At 35.5% G+C, this 11,986-nt stretch overlaps 2 long non-coding RNA genes across 3 annotated transcripts; one reads left to right on the top strand and one right to left on the bottom strand.

The window, feature by feature from the left end:
* The first annotated feature begins 1,763 nt into the window (after window positions 1–1,763).
* On the top strand, window positions 1,764–7,798 carry LOC104111015 (uncharacterized). Of its 2 annotated transcripts, none has more exons than XR_689585.4 (7): window positions 1,764–2,070; window positions 2,675–2,759; window positions 3,608–3,669; window positions 3,978–4,832; window positions 4,933–5,049; window positions 5,808–5,885; window positions 5,988–7,798. It is a non-coding gene; the product is annotated as an uncharacterized lncRNA (long non-coding RNA). The 2 variants fall into 2 exon arrangements; XR_689584.4 differs by having other exon boundaries at window positions 1,767–2,070; window positions 4,011–4,832.
* Window positions 6,904–11,327, bottom strand: LOC138903756 (uncharacterized). The gene is made up of 2 exons (XR_011413152.1): window positions 9,002–11,327; window positions 6,904–7,041 (listed from the first exon to the last, which is right to left on the bottom strand). It is a non-coding gene; the product is annotated as an uncharacterized lncRNA (long non-coding RNA).
* Window positions 11,328–11,986: the final 659 nt, after the last annotated feature.

Consider the following 11,986-nt stretch of genomic DNA (forward strand, 5'->3'; position numbering starts at 1 on the left):
CAACCAATACCGGAAACCAAGAAACTCATGTTGACATGGATGAGTTTACAAAAGTGATACAAAGCATGTGATGTACTATTTGTTTTTTATAATTGTTGTAAACTTTAAATTTGCAAGTTCAAAAATAACAAAATCAAAAAAGAACTTGCAACTTAATTTGAAGTATTATATATTATTCAATAAAAATATCAAATGAAAGTCTTCGGAGCTTGATCCTTACATATAGGTCTTATTAAATAACTTTTTCTAGCCACTTACTTTCAAATTTTAATTTTAACATTATAAAATTCAAATTTCAAATTTAAAATTTTAAACTTCAAAGTTTAATTCTAAGCCTTAAAAGTTTGCAAACACTTAAGTATCAATAACATTGAATAAGAAAAATAAAATTTACTTTAAAAAAATAAAAAAATCCACGGCCCGCTAACAACCCGCTAACAAACCACTAAACCCGAACCCGTACGGACAAAAAAAAACCCGAAAAAGTATAGCCCGCTAACTCAGCCCGCAACGTTAAACGGACGGGCTGATTTTTTTTGTGTCTAGCCCGGCCCAGCCCGCCCTTTAAACACCCTTAGTTTGAACCAAAATCGACTATGGGAAATAGTCAATTTGGCCGGTAGTCTTTGCATGCTCTAAGTATATCATAGGTACTTTCCTCTCATCTTGTTCTTCGCTACTCAACTTTTCTACCTTGGATACTTGCAGTATAATATGTTAATATTTGAAGAAATAATAAAAGAAAATATTTATGTCATATTGTAAATATCTTGAAATTTCGAGATACGTAATTTTTAAACAAGAGATTATATTTTCTCTTTATTATTTGACTAGACTCACTTATAAGAATTTACTGGATTTTATGTTGTTGTTGTCGTCGTCGTCGTCGTATTAAGAAAAATTCTTTCATTATATTATACTACACCAAATAAATAATGATGATGCTGTAATAATACTTGCTCTTTCACCTTAATAACCACCATTAAAGCAAGGTATCCCTTAGCATTGAGAAAAGTCTAAAGTCAGTGTTGCCTTTTGCTATCTTGAAGAATAAAATTAGAAGCTGTCACAGCCATATGTTCCTTTCTCCATATTAAGCAGACTTTTATGGAATTATATTTCTTGGAAAATTACATATATATTTTTTCCGAGTAAAAAAATTTCATATATAATTATACCAAAATTGATTTAATTTTAGAGCTAAAAGAAGTAGAGAAGAACTTTTATTCCAAGATGCCCTTCAATTTATAGTCTATTATGCATCTTTTAAAAAAAGATGAAACTTTTTAATTTTAATATTTTTACTTTACTTTTAATAAAATGCGCTTAATAAATGACATGTTGAAGGCATCATGTATCAAAAAAGTTTTCGGTATAACACAAATATTTAACTTATTCGGTAATATTTTATTATATTTTTAAAACCGTTAAATACTATTACGTATATAAAATGAGACGAAAGAAATAGTGAAAGCAAAGAATTTATCCCTTCGGGATGGCTCGAGGCCGATCATCTATACAGATGATTTGGGATCGATCCCCCTCCATGTCTTTTGGATCGAGCCTGTCGCATATAACTTGACTAGTGTAATTTACATTCCCTGTGTGATTTATATATTATTACACAGTAAAGGGTTTACATATGATTTATATGTTATTACATAATGAAAATTTATATAGTGCGCACAGAGTGATCACCCAAAACACAAATGTTATGACAGAAGGTGCAGTGGTTGCAAATTTTATTGGAAGTTTCCAAAAAAAAAAAGAAAGAAGCAAAGAGGGTTTGCTTTTGTTGGCTCGATGAGTGAGCTGATATTTGCTGCTTCCAATTGGGTATAAATACGTAGCCCATCTCCCTACGTTTTCTCTGTAAACCCTTAGAGAGCTTCAGCCCCCCATTTATTATTCTCTTTTTCTTTGAAATCTGAAAGGGAAAGAGAAGCAGAAAAAGAAATGGGAGAGAAGCCAAAATCTGGAGGTGTTTGGCCCACTGTTAAGCCCTTCGTTAATGGAGGTGCTTCCGGTATGCTTACCACCTGTGTTATTCAGCCCATCGATATGATTAAGGTATACCCCTTGAACCACTTATTTTTAATGGCTATTACTGTTCTTGTTTGTGAAGATCCTGCCTTTTTGATGTTTTGAGGGTGTTTTGTTTTTAAGATGTGTTTGGTTAGTGGGTCAGGTTCAGATCTTGGCTCAAATGAGTGTCATTTTGGGGTTTTATTGCCTTTTGTTTTGTATGTGATGTTTGGTTTTGATCTTATGGTGTAGTTGGTGACTTCAGATCTTAGATCAAATGGGGATTATGTTGAAATGTCTCACTTTATTCTTCCAATTTAGAGTTGCTTTTGTGGTGAATGAACAAGATCTAGCCTTAAAAAGATTGTATCTTTACAGTAGGAATTTCTTTGCATCTACCTATCTGTTGGTACCAGAGTTACCCTATACCTATGCTAGTGTGAGTTGGGAGGTAGCAGCTATCCGGCGGAATAGTCGGATTGCTCTCAAGCTGGCACTAATACTACCAATCCACCATTATAACAAAAACTGAATCTTTGGGTTTTTTATGCAATATGAGATAAAGTTTGAATCTTGCAGTTTGCAATGCTCCTTCTTAATTTTGATGGGATCTATTCTGATTTATGGTACGTCTTTCTTACGATGGCAGGTGAGGATACAATTGGGTCAGGGATCAGCAGTTGACGTCACCAAGACAGATGCTTAAAAATGAAGGCTTTGGTGCCTTTTACAAGGTTTGTTCCCCTGAGATTTATATTGGTTTAAAAAAGTCCTCGATTAATAATGTTGCACCATTTACCTGTTGGTCTCCGACTGAATGATTCTTTATTTTATCTTAGATCCCAAGAAACAGATAGGTATTTTAAATCCCCACTAATAATGAGTGTACTCTCTTCTTTTAAACTTGGTGCTGAATAGGTTTGTAGCCCATACATTATAGTATCCTCAAGAGGGACTGATAAATCTTCTAATGTTTTACCTTGGTTACGCCTTACTGGATTAGCTACTTTTTTGGAGCTTATGGTATTGTAGCATTACTTTTTACTACTTCATATGATCCTGAAAAGTTTAAATGTCTGAAAGGAACAATTTTCTGAAATTCTTTGTCAATCAATAGTACACTTGGAAAATATCAGCAAGAGAACTAGATGATGCTTTCCTCTAGAAATGAGCTGGTGAAAGTCTTTCTTTATTTAATACAAATGTTTTACGTCCTGCAATACCCATCGTTGGTGTAATGTGTAAGAGATACTCTGATTCCATTCAAACTTTTAATTGGTATATGCTACAAGTATAATATATCATGGATTAGTCAGGTGCAGAGTAACATAAATTGGATTATATAAGGTGACTCCCAAATGCATTAACTTATCTGTAGATGGATGTCATACTATCAATGCAAAATCTAAGGCTGATGTTTTGTGTCAAGGTTGTCCCAAGTAATATTGTCCGTTATTGGATCAGCTTCATTGAAAGCTGATGGCCTGATGCACTTTATTTAATGCATAACTTTCTCTTAACTTTTTGTGCTGTATGGTTTTTTGTGATTCCATGCCATCAATTATTTTATCGTCATATGCAGGGTTTGTCAGCTGGGCTTCTTAGGCAGGCAACCTATACAACAGCCAGACTTGGGTCATTCAGGTGACTGTTTGTCTAAATTTGTCTTTTCTCCATTCATATTGCGCCGGATTTATTTAAGTTTTCAAATACTATTGATACTATTGATATATGTCAAGGTTCATAATACTTCACAGCCCTTAGGATTGCCTTCTATTGTTCTTTGATGCATCTAGGCTCATAGTTGTGACACATCATTGATCATACCCTCCCAATAGTATGTCTTATACATTACATACGAGTGCGTAATAAATTGGAGGTTTTCAAAGGATTTACTCTGGACACCACCAATATTCTGTATAATACTTTTTGGGTCACACCTTCCTTCTCAGGTCTAATTTTTCCATTTGGCTTTTTCGAATCAGAGATACAGTCTGAATAAATGTGATTCTATAGATGAGATATCACTCGAGTTGGTCCCAAGAGCACACATTTTGTGGGTAGAAAGTTGCCACGGCCTTACCATGCTTCTGATTCCCAATGGGACTGAAGATCTCATAATAAAAAAAATGTGAGAATCTTGAAATACTTTCGGTGGCTCAAACGACGTTGTTGGGTACTTTGGATATTAGCAACTGCGAGAAGCTGAAGTCGCTGCCAGAACATATGCAGGAACTCCTTCCATCTCTCAAGAAACTAGAACTACTAAATTGTCCACAATTAGAGTCCTTTCCTGAAGTAGGATTGCCCTTCAATTTAGAAGTCCTTAAGATCGTTGATTGTAAGAAACTGGTGAATGTGCAAATGGAGTGGGGTTTACAGAGACTCCCCTGTCTCAGAAAGTTAACCATCTCCCATGATGGTACTGACGAAGAAATTCCAGCTGGTGAAAATTGGGAGTTGCCTTGCTCTATTTGAACTCTTTCGATAGACAATCTGAAAACATTAAGCAGCCATGTTCTCAAAAGCCTTACCTCTCTTGAATATCTAGATACTAAAAATTTACCTCAAATTCAGTCACTGTTGGAAGAGAAGGGCTTCCCTCGTCTCTTTCTGAGCTTGCATTAAATCGCCACGATGAGCTCCATTCACTACCGACCAAAGGTCTTCGGCGCCTTACCTCACTTCGAAGCCTACATATCTGGAATTTGAGAAGGGGGATTACTGGCCAAATATTGCTCATATTCCCAACATAGTGATCGATTGGGAATACCTGTGATGATTAAAACGAAGGTGCTCTAACAGATGTAAGTTAATTCTTTTTTATCTCAGCAGCTTTTTATTTTTGGTTACTTATATTGGCTTGCTTGTTAATTCGTTTCCTTTGTTAAAAATCTTGTTGAGCAGTGAAGAGTCTATTACCACTATGAAACACAGGAAGCATCTTCACTTTGGGATGAACGGTGATATGTTGCAGCTACATAAATCTTTATATCTGCGCTAAAACATTGTAAGAGAAACCAGGTATAGGTTCAGATATTTTCTCAGCTAGATTGTTTTTTCATTAATGTAAGAGTAATCTTGCCTAACCGATAGCAAAAGCATGTGTTCCTTTTTCAGCATTCATGTGATGCTAGCCTAAGCCTAGGATGGGCATTAAACTTGTCATCAGGAATTTGATGAGCATGAAAAGATACATTTAACTCCTATAGGACAGTATATTTGTAGTTTTTATGTCTATTATGGCCATCTTATAAAGAATGCGGGGATTTTTAGTTTTGTACGAGTGTTATGAGAATTGTCATCTCTAGAATGGATTTATAGAAAACTAAGGGAAATTTCCTATTTTCTTCTATTTTGTCAGGAATTTGACAACAGTACATGGTCTGATTGATCAGTCTCTTTGCTCTATTTTGAGAATGATTTGGCAATGATTCCTTTTATTCGTTATATTTTGTTGAGCAGTGTGTAGTGTCTATTTGCACTGTGAAGCCGAGGAAGCAGCTTTGCTCGAAATGAAATTTAACGTTAACTGTCAGAAGAGTTACTAATATGTTGCAACTACAGAAACCTTTATACATTATGACAAAAACTTATTATAAATAGGATTTAATAATTTGCTCTAGAAAGTAGTTAGCAAAATGTAATAATGATAAACTAGTCATCTCAATTGCAATTCACATATTGCACTCTTCATCTTAGTTGATGATTTTTAGTTCATGTATTGCTTGAACTTTCATCTCTATAGCAATTCATATATTCTTGTTCTTTCCCCTTTTCAGTAAGTTGAGCAAGGAGGAGGTGGTTTAGAGTAATGCACATGTCCACTATTGAGTGCGAAGCTCTAACAGAATTAAAAGGTATACGCGACACAAAGTTTGTCTCCTATCTATAAAAAATACTAGAAAAGTTTGCTTCTCAATATGATTATTGGATATCAGCTTAGCAATTATTTTTATCAGGATTTGGGTGGCAATATGCAAGCTATTACCGCTCTTAGCTCCATTGGTGAATGGAAAGTTCATGTCTCAACAATAAAGAAGAAAAATAAGACACGGACTTTCACATGAATGTGGACCACTTAAATGAAGAAGTAACTTACACATCTCAGATATAAGGAAGAGTTTCTGTCTGCAGTTGAAGTCTCACATTAATGGCCTGTTTCTCAGTTTGAGAAAGAAAAGCTGTATAAGTATTAATTCTTATGTTGAGCATCGACAGTTTTGATTAAATGACGGGGAAAGACTATGTCCTCTTTGAGCATTTATTCTCTGCTGATTTTCAATCGTGCCAAGTTTTTTAGACCAGATCTTGTTGCTCTATATGGGAAGGAAAAGCTGGGCAGAAAGTTGTCAAGGATCATTCTTCTGTGAAATGTCCCTCTAGCCAAGGGCATTATGATTGGCAGCTGGAATTTAGGCCCTCGGTTTCCCATGTGGCTCAAAACTCAACAAAAAAAGATAAGGTATATTGACATATCAAATGGTAGAATAGAAGGTGAAGTTCCAACTTGGTTTTGGAACTTATCTTCTGAAATTCAATTTCTCAATCTTTCTCACAACCAATTTGTTGGTGAGGTTCCAACCATCTTACTACTAGCTTGGTCAGATGTGGGACAATCAATGTTTTTGAGTTTTGACAATTTCAGTGGTCCTATATTTCGAGTTTATCAACTTTGAGCCTCTTGAATTTGTCTTATAACAATTTAACAGGAAAGATATATGTGAGCACTCAACTTCAAAGCTTTAATCCTTCAGGTTTTCAAGGAAACAATCTTTGCGGGTTTCCACTCTTGGTGAGCTGCAGTTCAGGTGGTCAAATTCCTAATGTTGATACTGAAAAGTATGAGAGATGAAGATAAATTGGATTGGTTCTACATTTCAATGGTAATAGGATGTGGTCTAAGCTTTTGGGGAGTATGTTCGTATTTGATTTTCTAGAGATTATAGTGACATGCCTATTATCGTTTTTTAGATAGTACTTGGGAATCCTCAACTTGTCCGAAACATGAAACATCTAATTTTTCAGAATAGCAATATCATTAGTCATATCTCTCCCTATATTTGTAACTTTACACATAAGGACTTTCCAACTGCTATCTAAAAAACGATAATAGGCATGTCTCCATGATCTCTTGAAAATCATAGACGAGCATACTCCCCTAAAGCTAAGACCAAATCCTATTGCCATTGAAATGTAGAACCACTCCAATTCGCCTTCATCACTCTCATCCTTTTTAGTATCGACATCAGGAGTTTGATCACCTGAACTGCAGTTCACCATGAGTGGAAGCCTGGAAAGTTTGTTTCCTTGGAAACCTGAGGGAATAAAGCTTTGAAGTTGAGTGCTCACATGTATCGTTCCTGTTCAATTGTTATAAGACAAATTCAAGAAGCTCGTAGTTGACAAACTTGGAAAGGTTTGTGGGATTCGACCAGAGAGTTGATTCCGGAAAGGCCAACAAATTCCATTGAAATATAGAATGAAGTAGAGACGTCTCTAATCTTGTCTTGGCTTTGCCAACTAATTATGGACTGCTCTACACTGGCACTGGGCGCACTCTACTTAAGTATGTGAAGGGTATGCTGTATATGCACCTAGCCAGTCCTTTTGTACTCTGATTCTATGTTTTTGCCTACAGAATGTTAAAGACAGAAATAGCTATTCGACTTCTGTATATGATTCTATGTTGGATATGATGTTTGGTCTCTGTGTTAAAGCAAACTTGTAAGGCAGAATGTTTCCGTAGTGACTGAGAATGCTTTCGTATTTATTCCTATGTGTCCATGAAACAGAGACAAGTTCTGTTAACTTTTATAATTTGACAGAATAGTATAAATATACAACATTTCATATTTTTAATTGCCAACTCCACTTTGGACGCACAAGTCTCGTCTTTGAGAAAATTTCATCCCCCAATTACCTCAAATTAGAAAGTTATGATTCCTAGCTATTTCAATGCAAATGGTATCATTAGTTGTAAAAGAAAAGGAAAAACATCTGCGCTTAATTAAGTGGGATCCAATTAGTGATTCAAATTCAGACTTACATTAAGAGAAAACAAACAACGCTTAAATCACATTTATTGAGTTTTAAACTATAGAAGAATATTTAGCAATATCATTTTGAGACATCTTGAACTTTCATCTTTTTCCTGACTAAAATCGTAAGAAGAGGATCTAAAGAACTTGTATTCTCTCCTTTTTCTTTTTTTCTTTCTTTCTTTCTGTATTACTTGATAGTAGAACATGTTATGCGTGCATTAATTTGAATTTTCCTAAAAAGAGTAATTGTTCTATTCATGTTTAGAATCACACCTTCTATTCCAGCATGCAGTTCAAGAGATTATATATTTGTTTTGCTTCCTTAAAGAGTTTTGTTTCACTTAGGTTGAAGTGCTATGAGTCTATCAGTGGCGGATGGCAGTGGATTCAACTGAACCCGTTTTATCAAAATATAATACTGTATATATATATAAATTAGGATTAAAGCTGCGTAAATTTTTTATTTGAACCCACTTGACAACTACTATTTTACGACAAAAGTTATGTACTTCTAAGATTGAACTCGCTTGCACAAAATCCTGGGTCCATCACTGGAGTCTATATAAACTTCATTTTTATGCTAATAAACCGACTCTCCACGCCAAAGAAAAAATAAGATCACGTTTATGTAGGTACGAAGGTTTAAAATTTTTACCCTACTATAACTACGGAGATTAAAATAAATGCCTAAAAACATATTTGTGAATATTTATCTACTTTTTGTTGAATTAAAGTAAGCATACAATTAGACTTTTGAGAATAACAATCTCCTCAATCATATCTCTCCCATTAGTTGTAACTTTGCACACAAGGATTTCCAACTACTATCTAAAAAGCGATAATAGACATGTCTCCATGATCTCTTGAAAATCAAAGAAGCACATACTTCCCAAAAGCTTAGACCAAATCCTTTTGCCATTGAAATGTAGAACCAATCCAATTCATCTTCATCACTCTCATCCTCTTAAGTATCAACATCAGGAATTTGACCACTTGAACTGCAGTTCATCACGAGTGGAAGCCCGCAAAGTTTGCTTCACAGGAATCCCTGAAGTAAAGCATTGAAGTTGAGTGCTCACATGTATCTTCTCTGACAAACTGCTATAAGATAGATTCAAGTAGCTCAAAGTTGACAAACTCAAAAAGTTTTGCGGGATTTGACCAAAAAGTTGATCTAGCACTTTCATATCACCAATGCCATTTGGGATCCTACATGTTAGATGCTTTTTTTGAGAAATTACAAAATCTCAATCCCACAAGACCGGTAAAACTTATAGCAAAATCTCATGCTTGTAAACAATGCCAATGTGGTATCATACGAGTAATTATTGCCTTTAGTTGTCACCATTGCGCTTTCTCTCACTAATGCTCCAAACAAATAGAAATTATCTAACTTGATATCAACTTTCCCTAACTTATTTCCGGTGACCATTGCCGTTAAATTGCTAACACACCTTGGTATAATTCCAAAGAAACTATTGTTTGCAAGGTAAGATCTTTGAGGTGACGAATTTTTGGAGGCAATTCACCATGGAATTTGTTCGAGCGAAGGCTAAGGACTATCAAAGTTGAAAGCCTCGTTCCCAACCATGGTGGTAACTGTCCAGCAAGCTCATTCTCAGCTATATCTATCTTCGCCAATTTTGTGCAGTTTCCCAATGATGACGACAATGGACCGATAAGGCTATTTCTTCGGAAGTCCAATGATTTCAGATCTCTTAAAACCTCTATGGATCTTGGTATGCCTCCAAATAAGTTGTTGTCCCTCAAGATTATAACTTCCAATTCTGGCCAATTCATCCAATATTCAAGAACTTCTTCTGACAAATCATTTTCCCCAAGGTTTAATATCCTCAATTTGTAAGGTGTGTTCTTTGCTTCACATAAGAAGTTAGATAAACTTTTTGAAAAGGGATTGTTCAAGAGGTCTAGCCCAATTACATTGGTTGAAATCTGAGGCAGCAGACCGCTGAAATTGTTGGAATCCAAGTACATTAACCAAGGAGCTTGTCCACGGGACCAAGAAGGTGTTGAGATGGTTGGAACCTCGTCAACAAATTGGTTATGAGAAAGAATGAGAAATCGGATTTGAGAAGATAAGTTCCAAAACCAAATTGGAACCTCACCTTCCAACCTATTGTTAGAGATGTCAAAGCTTTCTAACATAGGGAGTTGGCCAAGATTTTTTGGTAAAGTTCGAGTTAGTTTATTGTTTCCTAGTCTCAAATCCATCAAAGAAGAACTATTTCTCAATCCCGCTTGAAGGAAATTACTTCCATCATTAAATAATTCAGATAATTCTCCCTCGAATAGATTTTCTGAGAGATCAAGCGAACCTAATTTCGATAACTTTCCAATTACATTTGGTAATTTTCCAGAAAGTATATTTGTAGAAAGGTGAATACTAGTTATTGAGATCAAATTTGAAATCGCATTTGGAACTACTCCCTCAATTTTGTTTCCATGATGACTAAGTGCTTCCAAATCTTTGCATCGATATAACCAATTTGGGATAGTGGAGTTGAGGTTATTTTATTCAAGATCAAGATTTTTAAGTTTTGTTGCGTTTCCAGCCTCACTCGGCATCACACCTTCAATACCACTACTAGGAAGCTCAACATTTTCAAGATTATTGAGATCAAATAACCATCTAGATAAAAAATAATTGAAAGAGTTGTCACCTGCTCAGAAGGTCATGAGAGAAGTCAAGTTAGGACCTTCAAGAAATGGGCCAATCAAATTACTTTATGTCAAATCAAGAGAAACAAGAAAACCCATTTGAGAATAGAAGAACTAAAGTTGTTCCCAGCAAAATCGAGACTTTCAAGTGAAAAACAATTATGATGAAGTAGAGGTAGTATATGAAGAAGACCACAATTATACAAACAAAGATCAACCAGAGAAAGAAGCATGCTAATGACCTGTAGCCAGTTAGTTGCATTGATGAGATCCGCAGTATGAATCTCTAGATTCTCCAGATTCAAAAGACTTGGCAGCCACTCAAGGTTATTTGTCATGACCCTAATTCACCTCCGTAGGATGTCGTGATGGCACCTAGTCTCTAAGACTAGGTAAGCCTAACAAACATGCGGAATAACTGAATAATAGTCTAAATCTCAAAAACATCAACAACTATATGAAATAAAATCTGCAACTCAACATGTACATCTCCCAAAATCCGGTAAAAATATAAGTCATGTCTAATTTCGCCAACTTGTTTCCTTTAATCTCTTAGTTTGCTACTCTAGATTAGTTTTAGTTAAATATTAATACTTTAGAATTCGCTTGAATAGATTAATTGTCTGGGTTTAATTTAGTTGATAGTTAATCACAAGTCCATATGCGTACGATATCTGGACTTACAATCTTATATTACTTGTACGACCACGTATACTTGCGCGTGCGTATCGTTGAAGAGATCTAGCTCATTTACACTGGTTCAGATCCGGGGTCGTGGACCACTGAAATTGTTCGAACCCAAGTACATTAAGAAAGTGCTTTTGCGCCCACTTAACCAATAAGGTGTCTAGATGAATAGAACCACACCAACAAGTTGGTTGTGAGAAAGATTAAATAATTGAAATTGAGAAGATAAGTGCCAAAAGCAAGTTGGGACCTCACCTTCTATTCCACCATTTAATATGTCCAGACATATTATCTGTTTATGGGTCTGGAGCCACATGGGAAATAGAGGGCCAACATTCCAATGGCCTGTGTTTAATATTCATGGCTTGAAACGGTGGAATCCAGTTCTAGTTTACTTCTAAAGTCAAATTATTCGTATAAGCAATAAAGTCCCTTAATTTCGTTGGTGAAATGACTTTCTGTTAGCACACTAGAGGCGGACCTACATGGTCGGCAAAGGGGTCACCGGCACCCAAAAACTTCGGCAAAAAACTCTATATATATTTGCTAAT

The sequence above is a fragment of the Nicotiana tomentosiformis genome, chromosome 1 (assembly GCF_000390325.3).
Source record: "Nicotiana tomentosiformis chromosome 1, ASM39032v3, whole genome shotgun sequence".
Taxonomy (NCBI): Eukaryota; Viridiplantae; Streptophyta; class Magnoliopsida; order Solanales; family Solanaceae; genus Nicotiana; species Nicotiana tomentosiformis.